General features: G+C 39.4%; 1 protein-coding gene across 2 annotated transcripts in view; it reads right to left on the bottom strand.

Annotated features, from left to right (window-relative positions):
• The window catches only part of fid (class I SAM-dependent methyltransferase fire dancer), a 166,386-nt gene that overhangs the window by 30,026 nt on the left and 118,527 nt on the right, over positions 1 to 17,833 (bottom strand). For both annotated transcript variants that reach the window (XM_076204069.1, XM_076204068.1), the window contains one exon: positions 9,292 to 9,419. The gene's annotated coding sequence lies outside the window, so the exon portion shown is untranslated. The remainder of the gene's footprint in view (positions 1 to 9,291; positions 9,420 to 17,833) is intronic.

The raw sequence follows: 17,833 nt of genomic DNA, 5'->3' as shown, positions 1-17,833 counted from the left end.
ACCCAGAAGGTACTTTCCTGAAGAGGGCTACAGTTGATAGCCGAAATATAGGATTTTTCTTTATTCGAAGTTTATTCTTTCTCCGACTGTGGGTTCCTGTGTGTAATATATATATATGTATATATATATATATATATATATAATATATATATGTATATATATATATATATGTATATGTATGTATGTATGTATACATACTCTGTAAGATAATACACTTGTTACAGCTCCAGGAAAAGTACATAGAAATAGAAGTAGAAGACTGATATGCACACAACTTGGCAAGGCAGGTACGAGAGGAGCCGTGACCCGATCTATGACCTCACCTGACCTTTCCCCGGCCTCCTACAAAATTTGCAAAGGATTAATTGTTTCATGACTAATTCTGCCGGCAATTCATCACATATAGAATACACTCGTCATGTTTACCTCTCCGCACGAGTACCAGAAATCAATCATGACCCAATTACATTTATTCCAAATAATGTACAAGTCTTTGGGTTTTGCCAATACGTCTGGAACCAGCCCAATCAGTTGGGGGGTCATGAGTGGCCTTGTGTTTGGAAGAGGACGCTATTTGGCAAGGCTCCTTCAACACAGCACTTATGCCGAGATATATTAGTTTAAAAAAAAATTCTTTCAAGATTAACTGATATGAAATTCGTCACATTTTCTTTTACCAGGTACCCTGTACACCACACTTGGTAGGAGAGTTATTATTATTAAGATATTTTTTTAACGTTTTATCATACCTGAAGACTATTTATACATTACTTTTCTTCAGTATGGGTTCAGCATAAAAATTTACTCAATTCCAAGTAATTATTAAAATTTTACTTTCCTTCGTTTCGTTTCCTCTTCTTAGGTTATTATCTTTACCACTTCTTGGAAACCTCCTTTTCTTATCTTATGGGGGATACGAACGATGCCGCCATGTTCCCACGCGTGTCGAAAACCGCAACTCAATATCATTCACATATATGTATATACATATATACAGTATATATATATATATATATATATATATACATATATATATACAAATACATATACAACAACATATATACATATACATATATTGTTTTTTCTGTCTCCTCTTCCCTCCCTTTCTCTTCTTTTCATATCTTCTTCTCTTCTTCCATTCTCTTCGTCTCCTCTCTTCTCTTCCTCTTTTCTCTTCGTCTCTTCCTCCTCTGTTCTTCACTTATTCATTTGTTTTTGTTTTTTCTTTTTGCATGTGGCCCTATGGCAAACTGCTTCAGGATATCCTAGAGAAGTCTAATGACCGGCCATGTCATCGTGGCTCCAATGTTGGGACGGGTAGCAAGGTAGATGGGCCGGGACCGGGAGCGTCTCGATTCTAACGCTCGTTACACACTTGGCGTTTTTTTACCGAGCGTTTTTTTTTTTTTTTTTACCGCTGCCGCTGTACCAGTAGTGGCGCGTAGGAAGCTATTGCGAGGGACACGCTGAGCGGCAAAATGGACGAGCGTTTTTTTTACCTCCGACGGCAGCAATGCAGCCGCTCACTGCCACTACATTCGACGTTTTGCACGGTGGTCAGTGATCAAATGTGTGGCGTGGGTGAAAAAAACGCCAAGTGTGTTCCCGCTACATTATGTTAGAGCGGCAGCGGTAAAAAAAAAAAAAAAAAAACGCTCGGTAAAAAAAACGCCAAATGTGTAACGAGCCTAACGCCGCAATCCTATCCTCACACGAGACAGCTGCTGAACATCACCGCCCATGACGTGACATCGACTATCCCCCTTCAGGTTCTCCCTTATCTGAATAAAATCGCCTGACGGCAGTCAGAAGCAGCAAACATACGAGTCGAATAAAAACACTCGATATTTACTCCAGTAATGACCGGTTCACCGTGCCAGTGACTCCACCCATATTTTCATCTCATTAAGGATCACTATAATTATTTCCATCATCATCGCGCGGCCCTCGCTCATTAAGGATCACTGGTAAACTGTATACCTCCTAGCTCTTCTTCCTTCATCTCTATAGCCTTGCGTGAGTAAGAATCACTTAGTGGATGAATCTACATACTACTGTCCGTCCTGTATCTTAGTAGACAGAGCTATTGTGGCAACACGCCACTACTGTAGTGTCCCCTTAACGCATGTAGCATTTTTGTAAAATAAAATTACCGTAACGTAAGAAACATAGTGTGTATCCATGTTAATAAAATTATATGTTGTAAATAATGTTGCCACATGCTAGGATGGCCCTTGTAAGGTGAAAAGCATCTGAGTGTGACATTATTGTATAAATTGTACAAAGTAATTATATATTTATTGTATATGATTTATGTGATTGCGGACGGAAAATCTTTGTAGTTACACACACAACAACGTCGAGACTGTACAAATTCAAATCAGGCTTAATGATCACCTTATGAGTCGACAGCCTAAAAAAAAAAAAAAAAAAAAAAAAAAAATATATATATATATATATATATATACATATATATATATGTGTACATATATATATATACATGTATATATATATATATATACATATATATATGTGTATATATATATATATATATATATATATGTATATATATGTATGTAGTCTAATATAGTCCTTCCTTTACAGACTATACCCATTTACCATGATGTGTTAACTCACCACATCACTGTCTCTGTTACCTTCCACGACTCCACATCCTACACAGGATGTTGCTGTCACTATCCTGCTTCATCTACTCCAGCTGGGAGGGCCTCTCACTTGCGCATAATTCATTTTCCATTAACATAATGAATCGCATCATTGGAACGGTCGTCAGGGACAAAGGGGAACGCAGTCAAGGCTAAACTTCAAGTAAACGCTTAACTAGAATTTTCGTACCTGCGTGTCGTCGTCCTAGCCTTCTCTCAAATCCCTCCTCCCACATTCCTCCCTACACTCCTTCTCTTTTCTTCCTCTTCTCGCGTCTTTCTCTCTCCTCTATCATATCTTCATTTCTCTCCAGATTCTTTTTATTTATTCTTTTTTATCAGTTGTTTTAATTCCATTATCGCTACGTCTGATATTTTTTCTTAACCAGTCCCTAGTCATCCTCACTCTCATTTCCGTTTTCTTTACGCTCTATCTACCTTCCTGTCCGCCTCCCCATACTGTTCGCTTTCCTTTCATTTCTTATTTACCCATTCATTTCGCTCCTGACGTTCTTTGTCTTCTGCTAGAACGTATTCCATGCCTTTGCTTCCTCTCTGTTCTGCCTCTTACTTCTAATCCACTGGTAACTTCCTTTTTTTATTTCATATAATGGCGTTGTGCGCTACTTCCAAGCCTTGCACTTTCTTCATGTACGGTAGGCTTTATCTTCAGTCCCGTCTTCCGTTGGTTTTCTAACTCGAGAGTGTCTTTTCCTCATTTTGATGACTTTGAGTCTTTTCTGCGCCTCAGTTACACTGAATTGCAATGGGCAATAGTGGGAAATCATGTCGACAGGAGGCCTTTTTGTTCATAGCGAGTCCCATGCAGAGAAAATAATATTAATGATAATAGTAATGGCAATGATAATAGTAATAGTTATAATTATGATGATAATCTATAATAGATTAATAATAGTGATAATAATGATAATTATTATTAATAATGATTATTATTGATAATGATATTATTAATATTATTATTGATAATAATAATAACAACAACATCAACAATAGGAAAAATAATAACTATTAATAAGAATAACAATAGTAATAATAACGATGATGAGGATAGAAATAACAATAACAGTAATGATAATGATAATAGCAATGATGATAACATTGATAACAATAATAATAATAATAATAATAATAATAATAATAATAATAATAACTGATGTAAAATACAGAAGCCAAAAAGGACCGAAACAGGCAAACAAAACAAAACAAAACAAACAAAACGATCAATTTACAGATATTACAGCATTTTGTTTTCTCGGGAACACGTAATAGCGACCCTTTAAAACGAACAGCGAAGCTGCCATTTGCATAACCTTCCAATCCCGTCATCCCCGTCAGAAGGTGCAGCCCTGGTGGGCTGACACTCGGTCTCAAGACTGGTCCCAAGATCTCTCTCTTGCAACTTCAACTCTATTTCTATTTTTCTTTTCTCAAATGGAGAGTTGATAACAGGTGACTGATCTCCTTCCTTTACCACTCTGAGCCGACGACACACCCACGACATGGACAGCAGTCCAAATTTTCTTTCCACAGAGATCTGTGGAAGGACCAGAGGACCGTTTCCAGCCGCTGTGGGGCCGTGGGTTTTCTACTTAGTCAAACTCGAGGCAAAAAAATAATGAAATTGATTGTTTACTTGTTTATCTGGCAGAATCTCAAAAACTTTGAACTGACTCGCCTCTTTCATCTTCGCTATCATATTTCCCGTGAGATCTTGAGACCTTCACGCTTTCTACTTTTGTATCTCTTCCTCCTCCTCCTCCTCTTCCTCTTCCTCTTCCTCCTCCTCCTCTTCCTCCTCCTCCTTCTCCTCTTCCTCTAACCAATGTCACGTGTCCTTCTTCCTTTAGGTTTCCTTCTTCCAATTTAGTTTTCTTCTTCTTTTTCCTCTTCTTATTTTTCGACTTCTTCCCCTTCTCGTTTCTATTTCTCCTTTTTCTTTTGTGTTTGATTTTCTTACCTCTTCTTTTTCGCTTCCGTCTCCATATTCTTTTCTTCTTCTTCTTCTTCTTCTTCTTCTTCTTCTTCTTCTTCTTCTTCTTCTTCTTCTTCTTCTTCTTCTTCTTCTTCTACTACTTCTACTTTTACTTTTACTTTTACTTTTAATTTTACTTCTTCTTCTTCTTCCTCTTCTTCTTCCTCTTCTTCCTCTTCTTCCTCTTCTTCTTCCTCTTCTTCCTCTTCTTCTTCTACTTCTTTCTTTTCTTCTTCGTCTTCTTCTTCTACTTCTTTCTTTTCTTCTTCGTCTTCTTCTTCTTCTACTTCTTTCTTCTTCTTCTTCTTCTTCTCCTTCTACTTCTTCTTCTTCCTCTTCTTCCTCCTCTTCTTCCTCTTCTTCCCTGTGTAACACCTCCACCAGCTTCCAGCGCTTCATCTGCCACAATCTCTAGAACAGAGGAGAGACAGACATGTCCTGTCCCATCTTGTAACTTTTTTTTTGGGGGGGGAGGAGGACACTAGAATGCGCCTTCTGAACCCCAGCAACACCCTGGGTAGGGGTGGTGGACTCAGGTGGCTGGAGGAAAGGGGGAGGGGGAGGGAGGGGTGGCGGGTTACAGGTGTCTGATTGTCGAGGTCCTCGCTTGAAGATTTATGGGGCCCGTTCCAGGTATTTCGCTCTTTCTTGCAATAGCGACACCATTCCAAGTTACGACAGTATTTATAGACGTCTCCTGCCCCCTCCCCCCCCCCCCCTGGCGTCTGGACCTGGCCAACAGGGAACGGGTTCGCCTCTTTCGATGAGACGACCTTCCTACATTGACTTTGACTCCAAGGTACCGACTTATCCTTCCATGCTTTGCTGGTTCTCTTAAAGGGTTTGTCTCTCTGGAATAGTCTCCTGGGAGTCTCGATCTGTTTTACCGTGGATTCCTGGCGCTAGGAACGGTGTTAAACCTCCAGAAGTTCATTTAACTTCTAAAAGAAATATTCTGTCATCCACTACAGATTCTGAAGACTTCCAAACTCGACCTCTTGGGTGAGAGCCGTGACCTCAGAGTCTGGAGTCCATCGACCTCGTTTGACCTATGTGAGGACCAATGCGTTTCATCAAGTCACGAGATGACCTTGGTACTCTTTCCCTGTTGTCAGGAGAGCCGCTGCATATGAGAGTTTACAGACCGAATCATTTCTAACTAATGTTTATATCAATCTCAGAGTAGTTTATCAATCGAAAGCTTTTCAGTTCGCACGCTACTCTTTCGAGAATTGGCTTCTGCATTTGTGATGTTTTAGTGATTGGAGACTGCAGTTTCTGCAAAAGGTAATTGGAGCTTAATGGAATGCCGGAATACAGAATGCCGCTAGACAGGTTTTATCGAGGTTTATTTCCCATTTAAGCAAAGCCATGTCCTTAGTCATTCTAGCTCAAAACGACTCACAGAAAAACGAAAGTATATATGGGTTTTGAGTACTTGATCTAGGCACACAGGGCTAAAACAGAGCCATGAGCTGTTTCTGAGACTAAAGGAGATTTTTTTCTCTTCAGGTCCTCTGCCGACAGCGTCTGCCACCCAGAGGGATGCAAACGTCCACAAGGCCCCTTCGGTCATCGTCCGAATCTTCCCCACTCCATCTCTCCTTCCCTCCCTCCCTCCTCCTCCTCCTCCTCCTCTCCCTTCAAGATTCACTTAACCCCTCATCGTTAGGTCATTGGCCCGCCCTCCTTACTTCCCGCCTTTCTCCCCTTTTCATCCTCCTCTCCTTCTTCTCCCTTCTCTCCTCTTTCGTACCATCTACAAGTTCACTCCTGTGTCCCTTATTTCTTTTTATAGTTGTGGTTTGATTTTCTTCTCTTTCTTCCCCTCGCGGTTGCACTCCTAGCGTTCTACGCCCCTTCTTCCTCCCCTTCCTCCTCTCCTTCCTCCTCCTCTTCCTCCTCCCCTTCCTCCTCCCCTCACCTTGTATTCATTACTCTCCTTTCCCTCTAGGTGCCCGGCATTTATTTCTCTCTCCCTCCCTTCCCGCGTTTTTTCCTCCTCCTCCTCCTCCTTCTACCTCCTCGGTCCTCTTGTCCTCCGTTTTCTGAGGATAATTCAAGCGGCCATCCCATTCTTCATCATCCCCCGTTCTCTCACCTTTTCATTCGGGTGACTTGGCTCCACTCTTGAGTCACCAGCCTCTCGTTTCGCCTCGTAACTCACCCTCCCTTCCTCCAGCGCCGTCATTCATTACCTTTGCTACGGGTTTTTCCGTGTCCTCACCTCGAGTACCCTTTCCGAATTTGGTCACGCGGCGGCAATCGATCATGCACACCACCCGGCAGCTCCACAGTCCCACATCGTCATTTCCGCCGCTGCCTCATCCTGTGCAGCTGCACTCGCTGCCAGTTCCTTTTTTTCTTTCCCGTCCTTTCCTCCTTCCTCGCAAACAAACTCACCTTCTCATACCAGAAACATTTTCGTAGAGATGTTTGCCGGGAACTACTTGTGGGGAGTCCGTGCCACTTGTCGATTATCTATAGCCGGGGTTCTCGACCTCTTTCTTTATGTACCCCGTGTTTATGAATTGCTGTTTATTAGCCTCCTAGAAACCCCGCCACTAGTGAAGGGAACCCTAGTGCATCCACAAAATCTCACTAGTTTAACGTTTTATGGTCGTAGTTGTGAACCACTGTGACCCACAAGGGCTCACTGAACGATAGGTTGAGAACCACTGATCTACAGCCGTGCTTATGAATTGCTGTTCATTAGCCATCGAAGGGAACCCTAGCATATCCACAAAATCTCACTAGTTTTCGTTTCAGGTCCCTAGATGTGAACCACTGTGACCCACAAGAGCTCAGTGAACCACAGGTTGAGAGCCGTTGACCCACAGCCACGTTCAAACTGAACACAGCCGTTTTATTGCCGCAGTGTTCATCGCGAGGAGGTTCGGGGGACTCTGTGCTAAATGTAGACCACGTTGAGGCCGGTCAGGCATGGGTCATGCTTCACGGCACGAAGTGTTTACATGACTACACGATCTCTCTGCGCCGATTTAATTTCCGCGTTACTCGCCGAGTATGATCTTTACGCCATTTCCAAAAAAAAGAAAAAAAAAAAAAATCACGCTTCCGATGGGGCAGGCTTGTTATGAACGCTATTTTTTTTTTCAGATACTTTTGTGAGCAGATCTTCTTCTTTTCGTTCCGTTTAATGTGAAGTTTCTGTGGAGGTTGTATTCCACTCGTCCTCTTTGTCCACACGATTCAGTTCGTCTCCACGGCCCCCCACGACGGGGCAGGGGGGTCTCGACGTCCAGTCACGATCAACTCCTCCTGTAGAAAATATATCTTTTTCTTTTATTCTGGCTTTCGCCAGGTGATTTTATTCATGACTGTGGCATCCAGTCAGCCAGCCAGCCGAATACCGAGGCGAGTTCTGTCCCCGTGTCCTCTGTTTTTCCACAATATAAAGGCGGAGCATGCCGATAGGAGACCTTTTGGTCCATAACTAGGTCGGATGCGAAAAAATATAATAATGATGAAAAAAAAAGATAAAAATTATAATAATATAAAGAATAATAAATAAAATGAATAAATGCATAGGTATAGTTAGATAATAAACAAACAGGTAAATAGTAAATAATAATAAATTGACAAATGATAATAAATGAAAATCAAGCAAATAATAAACAGACAAATAATTAACAAATAAATATATACGTCATCCTTCCACCTCATGGATAATTACCATTACGTTTTGGGAACGTACAATGGGAACGGGAACGGGGTCCCGAAGGAATAACGTGGGAGAGAATCGTCTCCCTGTTACCTGGTTGGCGTTCCCCTTTGTCAGTCATGGTGTTCGCAAATTTTTATTTATTTTTATTTTAAACGAATTATAACAAATTTCAGTGTCCACACCTGCACCTACTTGACCGTAAAAAGAAAGAAAGAAAGAAAAAAAACAAAAAAAAACAAAAAAAAACAGTAGTCCACCAATTATCGTATGATCTCGTGAGGGACCTATGGGAAAGGTGCGAGGACCGTTGCCGGCATCGTCAGGGCCTCGAGGGTCTCCGGTCGAGGAATGACCCAAAGGTAACTGAAATCACATGACAGACAGGACTCCCCGGCACGGAATGTGGGAATGGGAGGGGGTGTGGGAGTGGGAGTGGGGGGAGGGTGGTTAAGAGACTACAGTGGCAGCAGTGGCTCCATCTTTATCGCTGCCAACGAAGGGTCACTAAGGAGATGGATTGATAAGAAAACCTGGCCACAGACAGGATCAAAGGACAGGAACCGCCACCCAATGACTGCGAACTCCATCATACTTCACTCATCCGTTTAACCATTCGTCTGTTTACTATTAGAATTGTTTTTGCTTATTAGGTGAATCTTTTCTTTTCTCTCTTTCGTTAAGAGAATCTACTTCATCTCAACGCCTTTACTCCACTGCCCCGTCGTCCGTATTTATACTTTGATTCAGCCCCCACACAGTCGTTTATCTAAAATTCTTGGAACTTGGATACGTAGAAATATATCTAATTTAGTATTTTATCACAAAAAAAAACAAAAAAACAATAGAAATAATCCCTCGTCCCTCCCCCCTCGATGAATTTTGTCCAGACCTTGAATTACTTTTAAGTCACGCCCTGTTGATCGGAGGATGTGACGGAAGCTTACCATTGGTCGGTGCGGGGACATACGTCATTGAAACGTCATCATCTTTGTGGCTTCTGACTGGTTGGCAGTAAGTGACGTCGGATGGATCCATATCAGTGCGTCTCTTGTAGTTCAGTCGTTCATCATTTCTGTCACGGGGAAAGAAGATAAGTAGGTCAGCAAAAAACGTGTTAGGATCAACCTATATAAGCAATCTGGTTCACTTGCATGTATCTAAATATTTTTCGTATGTGATAAAAATACACTCGTATAGCTACCTCTGCACGTTCATGGGGTCAGTAAATTGAACAACACGTAGTGGCCTAGCCACGGTAATAGAAAATCTACGTTTATCTACACTAATGCTACTACAGTGTGTCTGATAAAGCTGAGTATTCAGAGTCAATGCCTGGTATCTTTATGTTGCGTTCAGAGGACATTGTAATCAATGTCCTTGATCAACCTTGTTCTGCATGACGTCACACGATTTAATCGAGCAGCGAAATGCGTTCGATCTGTATTCACAGAGAAACCGAATCAAATATCAGAAAACAATCACACAAAAACCACTTAATATTTTTTAACATATCTTCACGGAAAAAGTGCGAGCACATGGGAGAACTTGATACAAGCCTTTCATATTTTGAAGGGAATTGATATCATAAGACCTGAGAATGTTTTTATACTTAATATAAACCAGGCGATGGATTGGAGTACAATCTGAAGTTATAAGACTCCTCTGTGATGTTTACTAAATAGTTATCCCGTTTATTTGTTTCTGTTTTATTCTTTCTCCACATGCGACCTTCTTATGAACACAAATGTCTCCTGTCGAGATACTTTGTTGTTGTAATCTATTGTCAAAGCAGTAACTGATCCAAGGGAAATCTGAGAATTACTGCCTTGTGTCATCTAGTCGGTAGTACCAAAAGGACAAAAAAAAATATATATATAGATATATGATAAATAAATAAATAATCAAAGAAATAAATAGATAAATAAATGAATAAATAAATAAATGCAATAAAATAAAATAAATAAAATTAAAATACAATAAAATGAAATAAAGTAAATAAAAAGATAAATAAAATGAAATAAAATAAAATAAAACAATAAAATAAAGTAAAGTAAAATAAAATAAAAAGCAAAACAAAGTAAAACAAAACAAAACAAAACAACAAATAGAATAAAAAGATACAATAAAATAAAATAAAATTATAAAATAAAATAGAATAGAATAAAAAGATACAATAAAATAAAATAGAATAAAATAAAATAAAACAATAAAATAAAAGTAAGGAAAATAAAACAAAACAAAACAAAAAATAAAACAAAGTAAAATAAAATGAAAATAAAATAAAATCCATGCCCATGGAGATATTTTGAGATAGTAAAGATACACCTAGACAAGTGACAGACCTGAGGTTATTGCAGGGGAGAACCAAAAGGAGAAAAAAATTATAGACTATGAGGGATGAGAAGTAAGAAAAATACCTGGGATCTTGCTTCTGTCTCCGAGACGTCCATAGGAGTCTTTGGATTACTTTAGATGTTCCAGGTAATTTAGAATCATTTGAAAGTTATTCTATCTATCGAATTTTTAAAGGAGCAAGGAAACCACAAGTAGTAAATAACCTTGATATCTTTGTACATGAATATTTTAGACAAAGAAAGACGGGTTTGGTATGTTTTCCAATAAACAGGTCCAGTAGTTGAAGAATCCTGGATAGTCTGCGTTGAGCAAAAGATAGACAGCGCATCAGTACGTACCGAAAGAATGGAAGCTAACTTTAGCCAAACGTACGAAAATGGGTAAGACTTAGGATCGGGAAGAGGAGAGAAAGCGAGATCGTTGCTCAGAGAGTCGCAACAAGCTGCATTACAGTCGACATCATTTGGGTCTCCGTACCTGGCGACTTGTATGTATTGTGCGTTACAGCTGTATTTGGTTTCAAGAAAAGATAGATTTGTGTTTATTATAGTCATAGATCAGTTTCAGGTTTAGTGCACAATATTCTAATAAAGCAAGGTAAGCATAACTTACTGTCACCGGAGTAAAATCACCATCAAATTGAGTTTATTTCCCTTGCTTTAGCTTTTGGTGTGTTCCTGGTGTCCCTATAACCATTAGACGCAAAAAACAAATAAATAAATAAACAAACAAACAAACATAAATAAATAAACAAAACAAATAAATATATGAATAAATAAATGAATAGATAAATAAACAAATGAATATATAGATAAACAAATAAATGAATAGATAAATAAATATATAAATGAATAAATAAATGAATAAATAAATAAATAAAATAATGAATGAAATAAACAAATAAATTTTATGAAAAAAAATATATACCAAAACTGCTCCGGAAATTTCCAGTAAAATTTAAGGTCGATCATTAAATAAATATGACAAAATATTGTTTGAATTCATAAAACATATGTAGTATTGTACTCTGTAATTTTATATGTAACCTAACAAAGAAGGACAGAAAATATACTGTCCATAATTTTAAACATTAGAATACTGTAATATGAAATATGGTACTTTCTCTGTTAGCAAACAGGAAAGAGTATGCAAAAACAAAAATGTTTTGCAAGCTGAAAAGGAAAAGTAATCCGCAAAATTCACACACACACAAAAAAAATACTAATATAAAAAAGTTCTGTTGATATTCTGTAAAATGTGTGGTGCTTTTGTAAATGTATTACAATAGTAAGGATTATAAAGCATTGTTTGAAGTCAGACAATATGTACATAGCATAATAACTTATTGTAACTTTATATATGAACTAACGAAAAAGGGCATAAAATGCTGTCCATGAATTTACAGACGAATATATTGTAATTCCATATACTATATGTTTCTCTATTAGGAAGAAGTGGGAAAATATGCACACATACATATATGTATATAAATATGTACATACATACATATATATATATATATATATATATATATATATATGTGTGTGTGTGTGTGTGTGTGTGTGTGTGTGTCTGTGTGTATACATACATACATATACCAGAGGCTTTTTCCCCTTACAAGGGAGGTAGCCGAAAAACAAAGACATCAAAATTACTCCTACCCATTCCATCTCCACACTCCACCCCCATCCACCCTCTCTCCCTCTCACTTTTCTTGGCTCCTCCTGGATGACGGGTCATCCCTGCATCTCGCTCACTGATCTGAGTCAGAAGCAGTGTCGCAAGACTCAGCACATCCACAGCAAGGCCGCTTCATTAAATCGGCGATCCCCCCTCTCCGTCCCCTCATACAGAAATGGAGAAGACGGGGAGAAATTCCTTCGGGCCGCGTCAATTTATTTTGCATACATACTCCCTCACCCCCCGTTCCCCACTCACTCCCCTTCTGCATCACAGCGTCATCCATACACAACCATTCTCCAATCACCCCTATCTTCTATCCTCTCCCGTCCCTCCTCAACAGACATTCCCCTCTTTCCCAATGCCCTTTTGCCCCATCCATCATCCATCTCATCTTTGGTCCCCCCTTCATGTTCACTCCTTCCACCTCTGCCTTTCACACCTCTTTTACTACTCTTTCATCACTCATTCTTTCCATGTGTCCAAACCATCCCAAAACTCTTTCATCAACCCTATCTCCCAACTCCCTTTCCACCCCGTTCTCCTCCTCACCTCCTCGTATCTCACTCTATCCAGCCTAGTAACCCTTTTCATACTTCTCAGGTACCTCATCTCAAACACATTTCCACTCCTCCTCTCTTCCTCTCTTATGTTCCATGTTTCTGACCCATACAGTGCTGTAGGCACAATCACTCCTTCATATAGTATATAAATATATATATATATATATATGTGTGTGTGTGTGTGTGAATATAGGTAGAGTCGTATCGACTGTATGTGAAATACATAACTGAAGTTCATATAGACACGTAACCTGTAAAGTCATGCATTTTCGAATGACTGGAAAGAGTAAAGAAAACCACGCGCTACTTGTTTATGATGAGAGAATATGACAACTGACTGTGCGCCTCTGTTGTTCTAAGTTTATACAGAATGGAGTAAAAATGGGTGTGATGATAACCGGCTAACGTAAACGAAAAAAAAAAGCATGTGCACGATTCTGTAATAAAAGAAAAAAATATTACTAAAAACCAAACGTAAAGGACATGTTTCTCTTGAGTATACTCATAATCACTATATGTCTTTATACCATAAGTTTCCCCCCCTTATAACCTCTTCACTCCGGGGCACATCGCACGTCTGGCAGCATTAGCTGCCCGACGTGCGATGTTGCGTCATAATAATCGCATTATAAAAAAATAAAGTCAGTGCTCAATCGTTCGTTCTCTTTCACCCGTGAATTTTGATAACCATAGAAAATATGATGAAGCCAGTTTAGAGAGAATGGAGGTTACGTAGGTACGGCTACAATAAATATAATCTAGACGCCGACATCGGCATCATCGCGTACCCACTTACTCCTCATGACGCCTACGTCGGCGTCACCGAATGGAAGTGGAGGGAGGTAACTAATTCAGAGGCACGTACCTATTCCCACCCATTTCACTTCCTTCCACTACTCTTTCCACCCGTCCCATTCATAATCACGAAAACATGAAAATATATTTACCATCCCTGAGATTTCCTCACGTCCTGAGGCACTATCCATCAGGTCATAAATGCAGAAATGGTATAATCTTACGGACAAAGTGTCTGAAAATCTTCCAGAAAATCTGAATATTGCCTGACGAGAGACATTCGAATAGGGGATATCAAAATAAACTCCTTGTACCCTAACCACCCCACCCAGCAAAAAAAAAAAAAAAAAAAAAAAAAAAAAAAAAAAAACAATGACTGCAGCAGTATGTACTGCATGGCTTCCAACGTTAACCAGCAGGTGACGACCCAAATTATTCCTGCGGGGAGGACGAACCGTGGGCAATGGCGAAGCCTGCGCAACTTATCCGCCATTGCCAAAGATAAATATATTACGCGGAAAAGTTAGGCCCGGCGACAGCGCACTGGGAAATCCCCCTCGACAGACCTCCCTGGACTGAAATTCACGTTCCCAGCCCGTGGAGGGAGGGAGGGAGGGAGGGATGGATGGAGGGAAGGAGGGAGGAAGGGAGGTCGAGAAGGATGGGCATCGAGCCAATGGCTTAAACAGTATGCAGGGAATCATAGAGACGACCACGAATTTGCACCAAAGACGACCACGAGGTGATTTTGTGTATGTGTGTGTGTGTGTGTGTGTATGTGTGTGTCTGTGTGTGTGTGTGTGTGTATGTGTTGTGTGTGTGTGTGTTGTGTGTGTGTGTTATGTGTGTGTGTATGTGTGTGTTTATGCGTGTGTGTGATTATGTGTGGCAGTGAAGTGAGAGAGAGGTGGAAATCAATGTCAGGTTAAAGTAGGAACGCACTAACGTTTTTCAAGATGACTCAGTGTTCCTTTTTTCATTTCACCTCCTGTCATCCAGGTCGTCGTAGTCTTAACCCCTCCCGAACCCCACCCCAGTCCCCCCACCATCCCCGGCCACAAATGTCACTTTTATTTATACTCCTGTTTTGGGCCAAGCTATTTCATTCAGCTCTTTGGCTTAGAGCTGAGCGACCGAATTAGTGACGATATTATGACCAGACTGAAAAAAATCGTCGTTTTTTGTTTATTACTTACGACACTTTTTATCTATTCCTACGAAACTTTTACCTCCGTAATAGCCGGGGTGCAAATTCTAAACATACATCTTCTTAACGAGTAAAAAACAAATATTAACTAGTAGAATTCATGGAATTACTACCGGTGAGAAGTTTCCGAAGATATTCTGTAAAATCTGTAATTACTTTGATAGTAAATACTTATATCATTCAAAGTACATAGTACTTTGATAATAAATATTTGTATTATTCTATGTATTATAAAGAATATCAAGAATAATATAGATAATTACTATCTAAGTACTATCTCATCCGCATAAAAAAAAAAAAAAAAATGAAAAAGTCTTAAAGGAAATCGTACATAACTGTAAACCCCAGAACCTCATCATTAGTTATGAAGAATGACTTAGCAGGAGTAAAAGATGAATTAAAACAAAGTTATAATGTGTACCAATAATCATGCCCTTTCAACAAAGGCAGTGCCCTTTGCAATGAAGATTATATTGGCCACGCAACTCAAACTTTGTCTCAAAGACTTACATACCATATGCAAAACGAGGCAATGAAATCACACATCTCAAAAGTATATAAGGCGAACATGTTACGGCAGGATTTGAATAATGGTACTATAATAATAGCAAAGAATAACAATAAGAGAAATTCAAAATGGTTGGAAACCGTGTTGATAAGAAAACACCTCCCAGCAATCAACATATATCTAATTATGTATGGAACCCTGGTGTTATTCGGGGCGTCCCACGGCAGAGAAAGTAGGATGGACAAAAAATTATGAAGGAAAACAAATACTCCAAAGCTACAAATGACCCAATTAAAAGAAGAAGGACCATGCAAATTAAAATCAGGGGAGATGAAATAGAAAGAGTAGAAATAAAGAAGCTTATCAACAAAAGGCAGAGATCAGAGAAAAGAAGTATAAACATAGGTGAAATGAAGGAAACTATTCGAAAAGGTAAAAGTACTAAAGGGACCGAGCGCAGACATGCTTTAGGGAGACAGCAAATGATATGTTTGAAAGATAGAAATGGGGAGATCATTAGATGCGGAGACAGAATGTTAAAAAGAGTAGAAGGTTTTTACCAAGAGCTTTACTCGTCGAAGACCGTAATTGAGTCAGTAAATTCATGTGTAGACGTTAGTAGTGTACCAAAGATTACAAAAGAAGAAGTAGAGTTTGCTCCAAAATATATGAATTGAGCAAAAGCACCTGGAGAGGTGTGTATATCAATAGATTTTATAAAAGACGCAGGAAAAGAAGTTCGTGTTAAGTTCCTGGTGCAATGCTATAGTGATTTTGCTTTAAAAAAGGATACCAGAAGGACCTTGGTAATTACTGACCAATTACCTTGTTATCAAATGTGTAGAAAGTACTCTCCAAGATCCTTATAGATAGACTAAGTCAGGTTTTAGATGGAACCCAACCAAGAGAACAGACAGACTTCAGAAGTAGATATTTGACTCTAGACTATCTGTAGACGATGAACCAACTAATCAAGAAAACGACAGAATAAAATGTAACTCTTTCTTTAGCTTTTGTAGATCACGATAAGGACTTTGGCTCGGTAGAACAAATAGCGATACTAAACTCGCTACGGAAGCAGGGTACAAACGAACTTATTATAAAAGTTTTAGAAAAGATTTATGCGAAAGATACTGCTGTAATTTGACTACAGAGAGATGCAGAAAAGATTAAGATCGAGAAAAGAGTGAGGCAAGGCGATACAATTTCACCCAAATTATTTACAGCTTGCTTGGAAGAGATTTTCAGAAGGTTCAGTTGGGATAAGAAAGGTTTGAAGATTAATGGCGAATGTTTTAACCACCTAAGATTTGCGGATGACATTATTCTTTTTTTTTTCAAAAAGAACAGAAGACTTGCAAGATATGCTGAGTGATCTAAACAAGGAAAGTCTCAAAGTAGGTTTAAAAATGAATAAGAGTAAACCCAAAGTAATGTTCAACACGAAAGTTCAAAGTAAAGAGATTATAATCGATGGTGAGAGTCTTGAAGAAGTTAAAGAGTATAATTAATCATGATAACGAAAAAAAATATAATTGGTTGGAAAGTGTTTGGTATGTATAATAAAGTCCTGAGAAGCTCTCTACCTTTATGTTTAAAACGTAAAGTTTACAATCAATGCATTCTGCCAGCAATAATCTATGGGTGTGAGACTTGGAAACTGACGTAGACGATGGAGACAAACCTAAGGAATGCACACAGGAGAATGGAGAGATCAAGGAGGGGAATAACGCTGAGAGACCGAAAGAGAGGAAGTTGGGTGAGAGAACAAACTAGTGTAGAGGCGGCAAAAGAGAGGAAGTGGAATTGGGTAGGTAAGTTAATGCGAACGACTGATGAGCGATGGAGGAAGTGTGTTTCTAAGTGGACGCCGCGAGATGGGGAGGATGGAAGAGGGAGACCAGACAGAAGGTGGAGAGACGAGATTAAGAAGTTTGCAGGAGTGGCGTGACAGAGGTTGGCGCGGTCGTGTGAATTATGGAATGCTATGAAAGAGGCCTTTGTTCAGCAGTGGACTAAAGATGGCTGATTTGACACACACACACACACACACACACACACACACACACACACACACACACACACACACACACATATATATATATATATATATATATATATATATATATATATATAAGAAAAGTGGCAAAAGAAGACACGATTCTAGTTCCGAGTATATTCCTGACCGGTTTTGCTGTGAGGTTCTTTTGAGGTGTCAGAAATGAAATCGGAACAAGACCCGTGTATCCTTCTTCTGCCACCTTCCTGAACTTGGCACGATGTCTCAGAACACACACACACACACACACACACACACACACACACACACACACACACACACACACACACACACACACACACACACACACACACACACA

This window comes from Oratosquilla oratoria, chromosome 20 (assembly GCF_046742065.1).
Source record: "Oratosquilla oratoria isolate Oo_2021 chromosome 20, ASM4674206v1, whole genome shotgun sequence".
NCBI classification, from domain to species: domain Eukaryota; kingdom Metazoa; phylum Arthropoda; class Malacostraca; order Stomatopoda; family Squillidae; genus Oratosquilla; species Oratosquilla oratoria.
Note: the sequence above shows the minus strand (reverse complement) of the source record. Positions and strands in the feature narration are given on the sequence as shown.